Below are 14,259 nucleotides of genomic sequence, written 5' to 3'. Positions count from 1 at the left end.
AATGTGAGGGCAAGGGCCAAGTGTTGATTCTGTGCTATTCCTAACTCCCAGCAGCAGGGCACACAGTGTCAGAGCTCCTTAGAGCCTGCTGGGAGCTAAATTCACAGCATCAGGGCTTCAGAGACTTTTGGTCCCCTTCCCAAAAGCCAGCCCCCGCCAAGTTCTTCTTTCAGATTCTCTGAACCTCAATTTTGTGTGGTGTCCTCCCTCCTCCTTGTAGTTATGTGCTTCATGGAGGGCAGATACCAGCCCCAAGCCCTGCAGTAGAGAAAGAATCCTCTAGTGAATCGGTCTATGCCAGGGTTTCTCACCTTCAACACTGCTGACATTTTAGGCCAGGTAAGGCCAGGTGCAGTGGCTCACGCAAGGATTCCCAGCACTTTGGAAGGCCAAGGTAAAAGGATTGCTTGAAGCCAGGAGTTCAAGACCAGCCTGGGCAACATAGCGAGACCCCTGTCTCACAAAAAATCTAATCTCATCAAATTTTCGGCTTCCACTGGGCCTCGTTCATTTCTCAAGCTCTGTTTACAAATATGTCATCTCTGGTTTTATAAGACAGTGACAGTAATAAAGACAGCTACCCCCAAAACACAATTTTAAATAGGATATTGGTTCAACAACTTTATAAAAGGAAAGACTGGGGAGATTCAAGGAGAAGGAAGAGGAGAAATACTACAGAGGAATCCACTTAAGTGAAAATCTGATGTACGGACAGCCAAGTAGTAGCAATATTTCAAATCACAGTTTACGTGGTAGTCTATACCTAAGAAGAGAAAGAAAAACTCTTTTTTAAAAGGCCAAATAATTCTTTGCTGTGGGGCTGTCCTGCATCGTAAGATTTTAGCAGCATCCCTGGCCTCTACTCAGTAGGTGCTAGTAGTATCCTGCCCTCAGTTGTGGCAATCAAAAATGTGAGCAGACAGTACCAAATGTCCCCTCCAGGATAAAATCACCGCTGGTTGAGATCCAGAGGCCTAAGCCTTCATGTCAATCTCATTCCCTGGCTAGTGATTGGTTTAGGCAGGGCCACGTGATCCATTTCTGGCCAATGAGATGTGAGAGCAAATCAGCTGGGGTGGGTAGTTCCTTTTATAAAGAGACACAGGGAAGAGGCCTTTTATCTTCCTTTGGGTGTTGCCCCCTTGTGGCTGCCATGCTTGGGAATGCAGTTGCCATCTTGTATCCATGAGGGGGACTCACACTAAAGGGCACTTTTGCCCATCGTGATGAAGGTGAAAAAATGGAGAGAAGCTGCTGCTGTTGTTTAGTAGCTACCTTTGCTACCTTGCAGTTTACTTGTTAGGTGAGGTGGAAATTTTCCTAATGTTTACGTGTTTAAGCTAATTTGAGTTGCACTTTTCTGTTACGGCATCTTATCCAACCCAGGAGTCTGTTGATGACATAGCACACACAAACAGATCAAAACAACAAACAAGGCCGAGCGCGGTGGCTCACACCTGTAATCCCAGTACTTTGGGAGGCCGCGGTGGGAAGATCACCTGAGGTCAGGAGTTCCAGACCAGCCTGGCCAATATGGTGAAACCCCTGTCTCTACTAAAAATACAAAAATTAGCCAGGCATGGTGGCGGGCGCCTGTAATCCCAGCTACTCGGGAGGCTGAGGCAGGAGAATCTCTTGAACCTGGGAGGCGGAGGTTGCAGTGAGCTGAGATCGTGCCACTGCACTCTAGCCTGGGTGACACGAGCAAAATTCTGTCTAAAAAAAAAAATTTATGGTAGTGCACGCCTGTAGTCCAGCTACTCGGGAGGCTGAGGCAGAAGAATCACTTGAATCTGGGAGGTGGAGGTTTCAGTGAGCTGAGATCGTGCCACTGCACTCCAGCCTGGGCGACAGAGCGAGACTCCATCTCAAAACAAAAACAAAAACTATAACAACAAACAAACAACAACATCAAAAGACCATCAAAACCAGTGATTGGATGTTTGGGGTGTGGATATCAGAATCTGGAGTTGGGGACAGGTGTGTCATTTGATAGTCCTTTTTGAGAACCACTGTCTATGTAAAGCTATTCCAGTTTCCTATGGGATTGCTAATAATGGTGTGGCTGCTGAGACAGGGAAAGGGGCTTAATTCCGTTTCCAAAACAAGGAGCAATATTTGGATGAGAACTCACTCACTACATTTCATCACATAAAAACTGCAGAACGCCAGGTTCTGTTGTTGTTAAGCTAGTATTTCTGGGAGTCAACCAGTCTGTAAGATGGAGCTGATTGTGAATATGCTAGTGCCGGGTGCAGTGGCTCACTGCTGTAAATCCCAGTTACTTGGGAGGCCAAGGTGGGAGGATCACTTGAAGCCAGGAGTTTGAGGCCAGCCTGGGCAACATAGTGAGACCCTGTTGCTAAAATAAATAAATAAAACCTGAAGAGGAGGGGCTTGGTGGCTCACGCCTGTAATCCCAGCATTTTGGAAGGCTGAGGCAGGTGTATCAACTGATGTCAGGAGTTTGAGACCAGCCTGGCCAACATGGTGAAACCTTGTCTCTACTAAAAATACAAAAATTAGCCAGGCGTGGTGGCTCTTGCCTGTAGTCCCACCTACTCGGGAGGCTGAGGCATGAGAATCGCTTGAACCCAGGAGGTGGAGGTTGCACTGAGCCGAGATTGCGCCACTGCACTCCAGCCTAGGTGTCAGAGCAAGACTCTGTCTCAAAACAAACAAACAATCAAACAAACAAAAAAACACCTGGAGAAAAAAAAGAACAAGAAAATGCTAAGCCAAATGACATAACCTCTAGAGGCCACTGTTTGCTCACCTGTAAACTGGAGGAGAATAAGATGAGAATTCTGATATTGAGGATCAGAAAGTGCTTCATGAACCATAAAGCAGGTAATGGATTATCGATGCCATGCAGCCCAGACATACAGCAATGTGTTCATACCATTCTGATAGTCTAAATTTAGGATGTGGTGTGACCAAAATTACCGGTTGAGTTTCTTATGCTTCTGAGGCTCTACTTCTTCATCTGTGCACTGTGGCAAGACCTTGTTCTGACTATGCGCTGAGGATAAAATAAGGCTCTTTGAAAAAGAGTGACACAGACCACTAACTAATTATTTAAATGTTCTTGTCCAAGGCCAGACAAAAGCAACGCAGATCCATAGAGAATGTTGGTGCATCACTGCCCTCTGCTGGTCAGTAGCAGTACCACCATGGTTTCAGGGAGGAAAGGGTCTTTACAAAGGGATTCCTGGAAAACTGAGGCACAGAGAGGGGAAGAGATTTGCTCAAGGGCTCAGAGTTAGCTTTGGACAAAGTGAAGTCCAAATTTGAGATTCCTGATCCCTAGCTCTTTCTAGAGGGAGAAAAATAAGGCTGGAAACTCGTTGATTTTGATTTCACTCTCACTAGGCTCTGCACAGCATTTCTTTCTTTTCTTTTCTTTTCTTTTTTTTTTTTTTGAGACAGAGTCTTGCTCTGTTGCCCAGGCTGGCGTGCAGTGGCATGATCTCGGCGCACTGCAACCTCTGCCTCCCAGGTAGCTCCCAGGTAGCTTAAACACAGCAATTCTCCTGCCTCAGCCTCCCGAGTAGCTGGGATTACAGGCGTCCGCCACCATGCCTGGCTAATTTTTGTATTTTTAGTAGAGATGGGGTTTCACCATATTGGCCAGGCTGGAATTGAACTCCTGACCTTGTGATTTGCCCGCCTCAGCCTCCCAAAGTGTTGGGATTACAAGTGTGAGCCACTGTGCCCAGCTCTGCATGGCGTTTCTAAATAGCCTGATTGGAATTTCTCTCTCCTGGTCTTCCTTTGCCACCCAAACTGCTCGGGTTTCTTGTCCTTTTTTTTTTTTTTTTTTTTTTTTTGAGACAGAGTCTTGCTGTGTCGCCCAGGCTGGAGTGCAGTGGCGTGATATCAGCTCACTGCAACCTCCGCCTCCTGGGTTCAAGTTATTCTGCCTCAGCCTCCAGAGTAGCTGGGATTACAGGCGTGTGCCACCATGCCTGGTTAATTTTTGTATTTTTAGTAGAGACGGGTTTTTGCCATGTTGGCCAGGCTGGTCTCGAACTCCTGACCTCAAGTGATCCACCCGCCTCGGTCTCCCAAAGTGCTGGAATTACTGGCATGAGCCACTGTGCCTGGCCTTTTGTCCTTTTTTTCATAGCTGGATAACTACCTGCGGCCCCATAAGGCCCAAAGTCCTCTTGGGTGCTAGGTGCTTTACGAAAATTATCTTGGATTCTTACAACTACTTTGTAAGTTAGGCCAGGAAACTAAAGCTCAGACAGGTTAAGACATTTGCCGGAGGTCCAACAGCCAATAAAGCACAGAAGCTGGGATCTGAGCACTCACTGGAGACGCCCCCCAAGGCCCACAATCTATTCGCCACCAAAAAACAAAACAAAGCAAAACACTGTGGTAATTTGTGTTGAAGATGATCTATTTAAAATAATCTTGTGTTTTTTGATTGCCCCGAATCGTATTTGCTGGGCAGACACACAATGAAGCCATAGTGGCGGGAAGACTTTTTTTTTTGAGATGGAGTTTCACCCTTGTTGCCCAGGCTGCAGTGCAATGGCATGATCTCGGCTCACTGCAACCTCCGCCTCCCGGGTTCAAGCGATTCTCCTGCCTCAGCCTCCCTGAATAGCTGGGATTACAGGCATGCGCCACCACCCCGGCTAATTTTGTATTTTTAGTAGAGACGGGGTTTCTCCATGTTGGTCAGGCTGGTCTTGAACTTCTGACCTCAGATGATCCACCCGCCTCGGCCTCCCAAAGTGCTGGGATTACAGTCGTGAGCCACCGTGTCTGACCAGGAATACTTTTTTTTTGAGCACCTGTCACGTGCTGGTGATACTCACTTGCGTTATCTCTGTTAATTCTCCTATTGACACAATATGATCTTGAATCCTGTCCACAATATTGAGGAACAGATGAAGAAATGAGTTCAAAGAGGTTAAGACATTTGCCCAAGGTCATTCGGTGAAAGCTGGGATTCAGACTCTAATCTCCCTGCTTGATGTTAGAATCTAAGTAATTATGCTTTTTTTTTTTTTTTTTTTTTTTTGAGATGGAGTTTCTCTCTTGTTGCCCAGGCTGGAGTGCAATGGTGCAATCTCGGCTCACTTGAACCTCTTCTGTCTCAGCCTCCTGAGTAGCTGGGATTACAGGTGCCCGCCACTACACCTGGCTAATTTTTTGCATTTTTAGTAGAGATGGGGTTTCACCGTGTTGGCCAGGCTGGTTAAATTATGCTTTTAAAAACATAGATAGGGGAAAACATAGGGAGGCAGTCAGGATGGACCACAGGCTTCCCCACCATGAAACCCTTTAGACTCTCTCACAGAAATGAGGGGAACTGAGCCAAGTGCAGTGGCTCATGCCTGTAATCCCAACTTGGGAGGCTGAGGCAGGAGGATCGCTTGAGCACATGAGTTCAAGGCTGCAGTGAGCCATGATTGTGCCACTGCATTCCAGCCTGGGCAACAGAGTGAGACTCTAACTCAAAAGAAAAGAAAAGAAAGAGGAAAGGAAGAGGAAAGGGAGGGGAGAGGAGCAGGGGAGGGAATGGGAGGGGAGAAGCGAAGCAAAGCTGGGCGCAGTGGCTCAGGCCTGTAATCCCAGCACTTTGGGAGGTTGAGGCGGGCATATCACCTGAGGCCGGGAGTTCGAGACCAGCCTGACCAACATGGAGAAACCCAGTCTCTACTGAAAATACAAAATTAGCCAGGCATCGTGGCACATGCCTGTAATCCCAGCTACTCGGGAGGTTGAGGCAGCACAATCGCTTGAACCCAGGAGGTGGAGGTAGTGGTGAGTCGAGATCGCACCATTGCACTCCAGTCTGGGTAACAAGAACGAAACTCCGTCTGAAAAAAAGAAAAGAGGGGCCAGGCATGGTGGCTGATGCCTGTAATCCTAGCACTTTGGGAGGCCAAGGCAGGCACATCACTTGACCCTAAGAGTTTGAGACCAGCCTAGGAAACATGGTGAAACTTGTCTCTACAAAAAATACAAAAATTAGCTGGGCATGGTGGCAGATGCCCTGTAGTCCCAGCTACTTGAGAGGCTGAGGTGGGAGGATCACTGAGCCTGGGGAGTCGAGGCTGCAGTGAGCTATGATCACCCCTCAGGACTGGAAGTCCTCCTAGTCTGGGTTCAAACCCTACATTTGTGAACATTACTGTGTGCCAGGCCCTGGCAAAGCATATGTCTTTTAATTCTCCTGACAACACTGTGAGATTGGTACAGTTATTATCACCATTTTACAGGTGAGCAAACTGAAGCTCTGAGACATTCATTAAGTATCTTGCTTAAGAGCAAGAGCAGTGGGCGAGCCCAGGTGTTGATAATTTGCCACCATTTGATGGGATGCTTCATTTCTCCCCATTTGCAGACAGGAAAACAGAGTTACAGACAAATGAAAGTGATTTGCCTCAGGATCTTTGTATTTGCTGTCCTCTCTGCCTGGAATGCTCTTCCCAGTTATCTCCTTGGCTCACCCTCTCACCTTCTTAAGGTCTTCACTTAAAAGTCATCATCTTAGGGAGATCTTTTCTGATCAACCTATTTAAAAGTTTAGGCTGGGCATCATGGCTCACAACTATTAATCCTAGCACTTTGGGAGGCTGAGGCAGGAAGAACACTTGAGACCAGGAGTTTGAGACCAGCCTGGGCAACATGATAAAACCTGGGCTCTATAGAAAATACAAAAATTAGCCTGGTGTGGTGGTACATGCTTGTGGTCCCAGTTACACAAGAGACTGAGGTGGGAGGATTGCTTGAGCCAAGGAGGTTGAGGCTGCAGTGAGCCATGATTGTGCCACTGCACTCCAGCCTGGGTGATAGAGTGAGACCTTGTCTCAAAAAATAAATAAATAAGGCCGGGCACAGTGGCTCAAGCCTGTAATTTGGGAGCACTTTGGGAGGCCAAGGTGGGTGGATCACCTGAAGTCAGGAGTTCGAGACCAGCCTGGCCAACATGGTGAAACCCTGTCTCTACTAAAAGTACAAAAATTAGCCAGCTGTGGTGGCAGGCGCCTGTAATCCCAGCTACTCAGGAGGCTGAGGCAGGAGAATCACTTGAACCCGGGAGGTGGAGGTTACAGTTAGCCGAGGTCGCGCCACTGCACTCCAGCCTGGGCGACAAGAGTGAGACTCTGTTTCAAAAATAATAAATAAATAAATAAATAAATAAATAAATAAATAAAACCCCATGCTTCTAACTCAATGACAAAAAGACAACCCAAGTCACACGTGAGCAAAGGACTTGAATAGACATTTATCTAAGAAGATATACACATGGCCAATGACCACATGAAAAGATGCTTACCACATAATAATTTGTATTAGGGAAACGCCAACCAAAACCACATGACATACGACTTCATTTCACTAGGTCGATTATTAGTTTTAAAATAGAGGCCAGACGCGGTGGCTCACGCCTGTAATCCCAGCACTTTGGGAGGCCAAGGTGGGCAGATCACCTGAGGTCAGGAGTTCAAGACAGCCTGGCCAACATGGCGAAACCTGGTCTCTACTAAAAATACAAAAAGTAGCTGGGCGTGTTGGCAGGTCCCTGTAATCCCAGCTACTCAGGAGACACGATAATCACTTGAATCCGGGAGGTGGAGGTTGCAGTGAGCTGAGATCGCACCACTGCACTCCAGCCTGGGTGACAGAGCGAGACTCTCTCTCAAAAATAACAAGTATTGGTGAGAAGATAAAGACATTGGAGCCTTTGTATATCACTGATAGGAATGTAAAATGATGCTGCTGCTGTAGAAAACAGTTTGGCCATCCCTCAAAAAGTTAAACATAGAATTACCATATGACACAGCAGTTCCACTCTTAGGTTTTTACCCAAAAGAATTGGAAACAGGGATTCAAACACAAGCTTTTTTATTTTTATTTTTTAATTTTTAGTAGAGATGGAGTTTCACTGTGTTGGCCAGGCTAGTCTCGAACTCCTGACCTCAAGTGATCCATCCATCTCAGCCTCCCAAAGTGCTGGGACTACAGGCATGAGCCACTGCACCCAGCCTCAAACAGATACTTGTAACCTGAATGTTCATAGTAGCACTATTCACAATAGCCAAAGATGGAAACAACTCAGATGTCCCTAAACAGATGAATGAATTAACAAAATGTGGTCTATCCATGCAATTCAATTTTGTTCAGCCATAAAAAGGAATGAAAGGCACATGCTACAACATGAATGAATCTTGAAAACAAGGTGAGCTTCTTGTGAAAGGAGCTAGTGACAGAAGGCCACATAGTGTATGATGCCATTTATGTGAAATATCCAAAAACAGACAAATCCATACAGAGAAAGAAAACTGGTGGTTACCAGGGGCTGGAGGAAGGGGGAATGGAGAGGGACTCCTTAATGGGTATGGGGTTTCCTTCTGGGACGATGAGAATGTTCTGGAACTAGACAGAGATAGTGGTTGCACAACATTGTGAATGAACTAAATGCCACTAAATTGTTCACTTAAAAAAAAAATAGAGGCCAGGCACGGTGGCGCACATCTGTAATCCCAACACTTTGGGAGGCCGAGGCAGGTGGATCACCTGAGGTCAGGAGTTGGAGACCAGCCTGGACTTGAACTCTGGTGAAACTCTGTCTCTACTAAAAAAATACAAAAATTAGCCGAGTGTGGTGGCTCATGCCTGTAGTCCCAGCTACTCGGGAGGCTGAGGCACGAGAATCACTTGAATCCAGGAGGTAAAGGTTGCAGTGAGCTGAGATCACGCCTGTACTCCAGCCTGGGTAACAGAGTGAGACTTGGTCTCAAAACAAACAGACAAACAAACAGTAACAAAAATAGAGATGGTGTCTTGTCATGTTGCCCAGCTGGTTTCCAACTCGTGGGATCAAGCAATCCTCCCGTCCCAGCCTCCCAAAGTACTGGGATTATAGGCCTGAGCCCCCGCACCAGCAAATTGTTCACTTTTAAATGGTTAATTTCATGTTATGTGAATTTCACCTCAATGGAAAAGCTCAACCCCAAACACGCCTTATCTTCCCTCCCTGCCTGATTTTTCTCCTAGTGTACAGGGCTCCTCATATACAGTATGTCCGACTTATGTGTCCATTGTTCATCCTGCTTCTTTAAAATATAAATTCCAACAGGGTAGGGGTTTTGTCTGTTTTATTAATTCACATATCCCCAAAGAGTCTCTGGTACTCAATAAATATTTGTTGAATAAATGAATTAGATAGGGTGTGGGGATGAAGAAAGTCCCACCACCATCCGCACCCCCATCTCTAATTCTAACCGGCTCCTGTTAATGATGATCCCCAGTCTGGGCTGATTTTCCCCTCCTTTTCCTGAAGAGCAGCATCCACAGGCTCTCGCTCAGCTCAGCCTCTTTATATCCTTCTCTGCTGAGAGTTTGAGATAAAGGGGGCCACAAGAGAAGACAATGAATCCATCACAATGTGTGATGAGCTGTCTGCTCTGTGGCTTCCCACAGCAATTTATCATGACCTGGAACCATAGCTGTGAGGTTGGGTGTTCACCCGCCAGGATCTTGCTCCCCAACTGCTTCGGAGGGGGATGTTTACAGGAACTTGTCAATAACCATTTACTGAACAGCTGCTCAGATGCAGCCCGGTCCCAGGCACTCAGCCAAACGACAAATGAACTATATAATCATTCATTCATTCGGTGATTCATTCATTCTGTGATTGATTGATTGATTCGTTCATTCATTCATGTGGTTGTCAAACATTCACTGAGCACCTACTATGTACCTTGGACTGTGGTACTTGATTTCAAAGATGTCAACGCATTATAGACCAGGATTTCTCAGCCTAGGCACTGTGGACTTTTGTTTTGTTTTGTTTTTTGTTTGTTTTTGTTGTTTTTGAGACAGGGTTTCACTCTATGGCCCAGGCTGGAGTGCAGTACACGATCATGGCTCACTGCAGCCTCAACCTCCTGGGCTGAAGCTATCTTCCCACCTCAGCCTCTCAAGTAGCTGTGACTACAGGCACACACCACCATGCCCGGCTAATTTTTTTGTATTTTCTGTAGAGATAGGGTCTCCCCATATTGCCTAAGCTGGTTTTGAACTCCTGGGCTCAAGCAATCCTCCTGCCTCGGCCTCCTAAAGTGCTGGGATTACAGGTATGAGCCACTATGCCTGTCCCAGCCACTGTGCATACTGGGACCAGACATTTCTTTGTCACGGGGATTGTCCTATATTTTAGCAGCAACTCTGGCTGTAGATGCCAGGAGCACTCCCTCAGTCATGACAACTAAAATGTCTCCAGACATTGCCAAACGTCTTTGGGGCACACAGTCACCCCTAGTTGAGAATCACTGGTCTAGACAAGTATATCTTCCACAAATTATCAGACAGAGAAAAAAACGCATTTATGTTTGCTGTTTCCTCTCTCTCTCTCTCCCTCCCTCCCCCTACTTGCCTACCTATCTAGCTAGTTAAATTGGAAGGCAAGAGCATAATTACAGCTAACATTTGTAAAGGGCACATAGTAAGTGGTCATTTTATCTTGGTTATTCTCACAACAAGTCTACGGAGAAAATACCACTAACGCTCATTTTATATATGAAGAAATCAAGGTTCAGAGATGTTAAGCAAGTTGTCCAGGGTCACATGAAGATTAAGCGGCAGAGATGGGGTTCAAATCCAGGTCCATATGACTCCAGAGCACAGGCTCTGCACCACTGCACCACACATTCCCTGGAACAGAGCCTCACACATCATAGTGATCAATAAACATGTATTGCCTGGATGAATGAACACAAGGATGGGGCAAAGATTCTGAGAAAGGCCTGGAGAAGCATAGGCTGCAATTTGGGGACCTGACGTTCTGGAGGAACATGTATTATCTTAATTATTGCCATCCATCAGTCCATCCATCCATCCATCCATCGATCTATCCACTCATTCACCAAGTATTCCCCAAACATCTGAGTTGTGGCTGGCACCTAGGAGGAATTCTGGTTTCAAGATCTCATAGTCAGCTGGGCATGGTGGCTCATGCCTGTACTCCCAGCACTTTGGGAGGCTGAGGCAGACAGATCACTTGAGGTCAGGAGTTTGAGACCAGCTTGGCCAACGTGGTGAAACCCTGTCTCTACAAAAATATAAAAATTAGCCAGGCGTGGTGGCATGCACCTGTAGTCCCAGCTACTTGGGAGGCTGAGGCAGGAGAATCGCTTGAACCCGGAAGGCAGAGGTTGCAGTGACCTGAGATCACACCACTGCATTCCAGCCTAGGCAACAGAGTGAGACTCCGTCTCAAAAAAAAAAAAATTTCTCATAGCCAAAGAGGATCCATGAAATGTGCTCAGGAATAATTGCAACATCAGCTACAAAGTGAGAAGCTATGTTATGAAAGGACACATAGATGCTAGGTTAGCCAAGACTTTTGGTCAAAAGTGAAAAAGTGATAGGCATGCCTGCTCCAATTGGTTTAAGCAATAAAGGGAGGTTACCGGTACCTAAATCTAGTCGAGGTTGCAGGTATGGCTTGATCAGGGTGTTCAAATGATGTCATCAGAAATCCCTCCATCATTTCCCTCTGGTTTCCTCTAAGTCAACTTCATTCCCTGCTGGCATGATGGCCACCAAGAGCTTTAGGCACATAACCTGCCAGCTTAGCAACTCCAGCTCAAAGAGCACCACTTTTTCAATGATTTTAGCCAAAATTCCAAGACTCATATTAGACCAACCTGAATCATGTGCCTGCTCTTGAACAAAGCACAGTAGCCAGGAGAAAATATGCTTTGATTGTCTAGGACTGTGTCCTGGACCCACCCCTGGGACTTGTGGATGGGGACAGCTTGACCTAAGCCATATCAACTGAAAACATAGGAAGCATGGTGCTACCAAGAGATGTCTATTCCAGGTATGGTGGAGCCTCAGAGGAGAGCATGACTCTCTTTCAGCTGGTGGATCAGGGAAGGCTGATCCACCCTGTCCACCCTGGTCCACTAAGCCACAGCTATAGATATGAAGGTCTGTTGCGTTCAGGTTGAGCTAGAGGGGGAGGTTGGCCATGGCAGAAAAAAATCTATCCATCTCTGCTACAGTTAAATATTTGAATATTGAATTGTTTGTGGATCTTGTGAAATCAGTGACCTCTGAGGTCATCTAGGGACCCAGCACATTCCCACAGGACATAACCTAGCACCTGGTCAGAGCAATAGTTCATACCTGAGACCCTGAACTTTCAGTCCCTCCCCTAGCCCCCACCAGCCTCTGTCAGTGCCAAGCTGGACAGAACAAACCACATGAGGTTGGTTGGGCCTCTTTCCCCCGGAAAAATGCAGAATGGTCATTTTTTGCCTGTACCTTCCCAGACAAATAAATTCTCTTCTGGGAGCTTTTTCCTGGCTGAGCTATGTTATACGTTTCATAGCCGCCCAGATCCCCTGGGAACCCAGAGTTCCTTCCACGTGTAGGACACGCTAGTCATTCAGCTCCAGGTCAGAGGACTGTTTCATTTGTACTGGTGGCAGGAATTCTTGGTTGTCCTCAATTTGGTTGTCCTGATTTTCGGTGGGGAACATGGTCAACAGAATAAGGACTGCATTTCCCACCTTCTACTGCAGGTAGGTGTGACTGCATGACTAAGCTCCGGCCAATGACCAGCAAGTGGCAGTGATAGATCATGCCCTTCAAGGGAGGAACATGCCCTTTCTTTCTCCTTTCCTTTTTCTTCCAGCCTTCTGTTTAGAATTGAGTTCTGGTGGGAACCACTTAGGACCATGCTGATGAGGGTAACACCATATAGATGGCAGAGCTGGGGCTGGGCGTGGTGGCTCATGTTTGCTTTCCCACCACTCTGGGAGGCCAAGGTGGGAGCATTGCTTGAGCCCAGGAGTTTGAGACCAGCCTGGGCAACATAGGATAACCTCGTCTCTGCAAATAAACTCCTGGCTCAAGCAATCTTCCGACCTCAGCCTCCCAAGTAGCTGGGCTACAAGCACACACTACCATGCCTGGCTAATTTAAAATCTTCTTTATTTTATTTTTTTAGAGATGGGGTCTTGCTGTGCTGCCCAGGCTGGTCTTGAACTCCTGGACTCAAGAGATCCTCCTGCCTTGGCCTCCCAAAAGTGCTGGGATTGCAGGCATGAGCCACTGTGCCTGGCTCATATTCTCAATAGAGAGGTCCCAATTGACCACTGGCCAGCCAATAGTCTGGCTCTCCTGGGCAGATGTTCACCCTGGTACAATAAGCCACAGCTATGGATATGAAGGTCTGTTGATTTCAGGTTGAGCTAGAGGGGGAAGTTGGGCATGGCAGAAAAGCCTATCAATCTCTGCTATAATTAAATATTTGAATATTGGATTACTGAACCTGGGCATAGAGTAGCCACTGTCCTTGTCTTCTAAGAGCTTATATCCTATTACTATTTTATTATTATTAATGACATATCATTGTTAATTAATAGCTTCAGTTCACTAAACATTATTAGGTGCCAGGCATGGTGCTTATGATTAGTCATCTCATTGAATTTCCTTAATGAAAATTAGTCAATCAGAGACCTTTCTTCACAGATCGCAACCTCAGGGATGTTTGGGATTTCAGAGATGTGTTTTGGGGAAAGAAGTATAATTATTCAACTTTCACTTAATCAGAGAAGCTAAGTGGTAGGTGGAGTTGTAAAGGAAGGCAAAGAACTGGGCAGGCAGATGCTAAGTGGGAGACTGTTCCAGGCATAAGAGAAATGGGGGTGGGTATGAAAAAAAGCGAGAGAGTGAGTGAGAGCCAAGGGAAATTTGGTTTGACTGGATAAAAAGGCCAGTGAAAAGAGGGAGTTTTGGTAAGAGCTATGCATGGGCAGGGAGAAGTACACAGATCTTCAATCACAGACTCTACCACCATCCCCTCTCCTCTTCCTGCAGGTGGGCAGAGCCAAGGTGCTGTCCCTACCCCTTCTTCCTGGGGCCTCCAGAGATCCTGAGCTCATCCTCCTGACCTGCCTGTCGGTTCTGGCCCTCATGTCCTGTTTGCTGTACCTACTTTATCCCATGTCACCATCTCCATGCCCCAGCCTGGTGACAATCCCACTTCCTACCCATTCCATTGGCTTCTCCATTTGACTTGGAGCTCCTTCAGCTGGATCGAGACAACTACTCTGATGAATGCCACGTCACTGGGTCAACAGAATGGGCCCAAGTGAGTCAATATCATTGACATGAAGGTGCTGTCAGTTTGGTGGGGGCTGAGGGAATGAGACTGTGTTTTAGCTGTGTTCGTTTGATTGTGAGGAATAGACGGTCACACACTGAGGGCTTAGTATACAG

At 46.6% G+C, this 14,259-nt stretch overlaps 1 protein-coding gene across 1 annotated transcript in view; it reads right to left on the bottom strand.

Annotated features, from left to right (window-relative positions):
* IFT81 (intraflagellar transport 81) overlaps positions 1–14,259 on the bottom strand; it is a 151,964-nt gene that overhangs the window by 128,499 nt on the left and 9,206 nt on the right. The gene's annotated exons all lie outside the window — the stretch shown is intronic.

The sequence above is a fragment of the Pan paniscus genome, chromosome 10 (assembly GCF_029289425.2).
Source record: "Pan paniscus chromosome 10, NHGRI_mPanPan1-v2.0_pri, whole genome shotgun sequence".
In the NCBI taxonomy this organism is placed as follows: domain Eukaryota; kingdom Metazoa; phylum Chordata; class Mammalia; order Primates; family Hominidae; genus Pan; species Pan paniscus.
The sequence above is the reverse complement of the archived record's forward strand: the minus strand, read 5'-3'. Positions and strand labels throughout refer to the sequence as shown.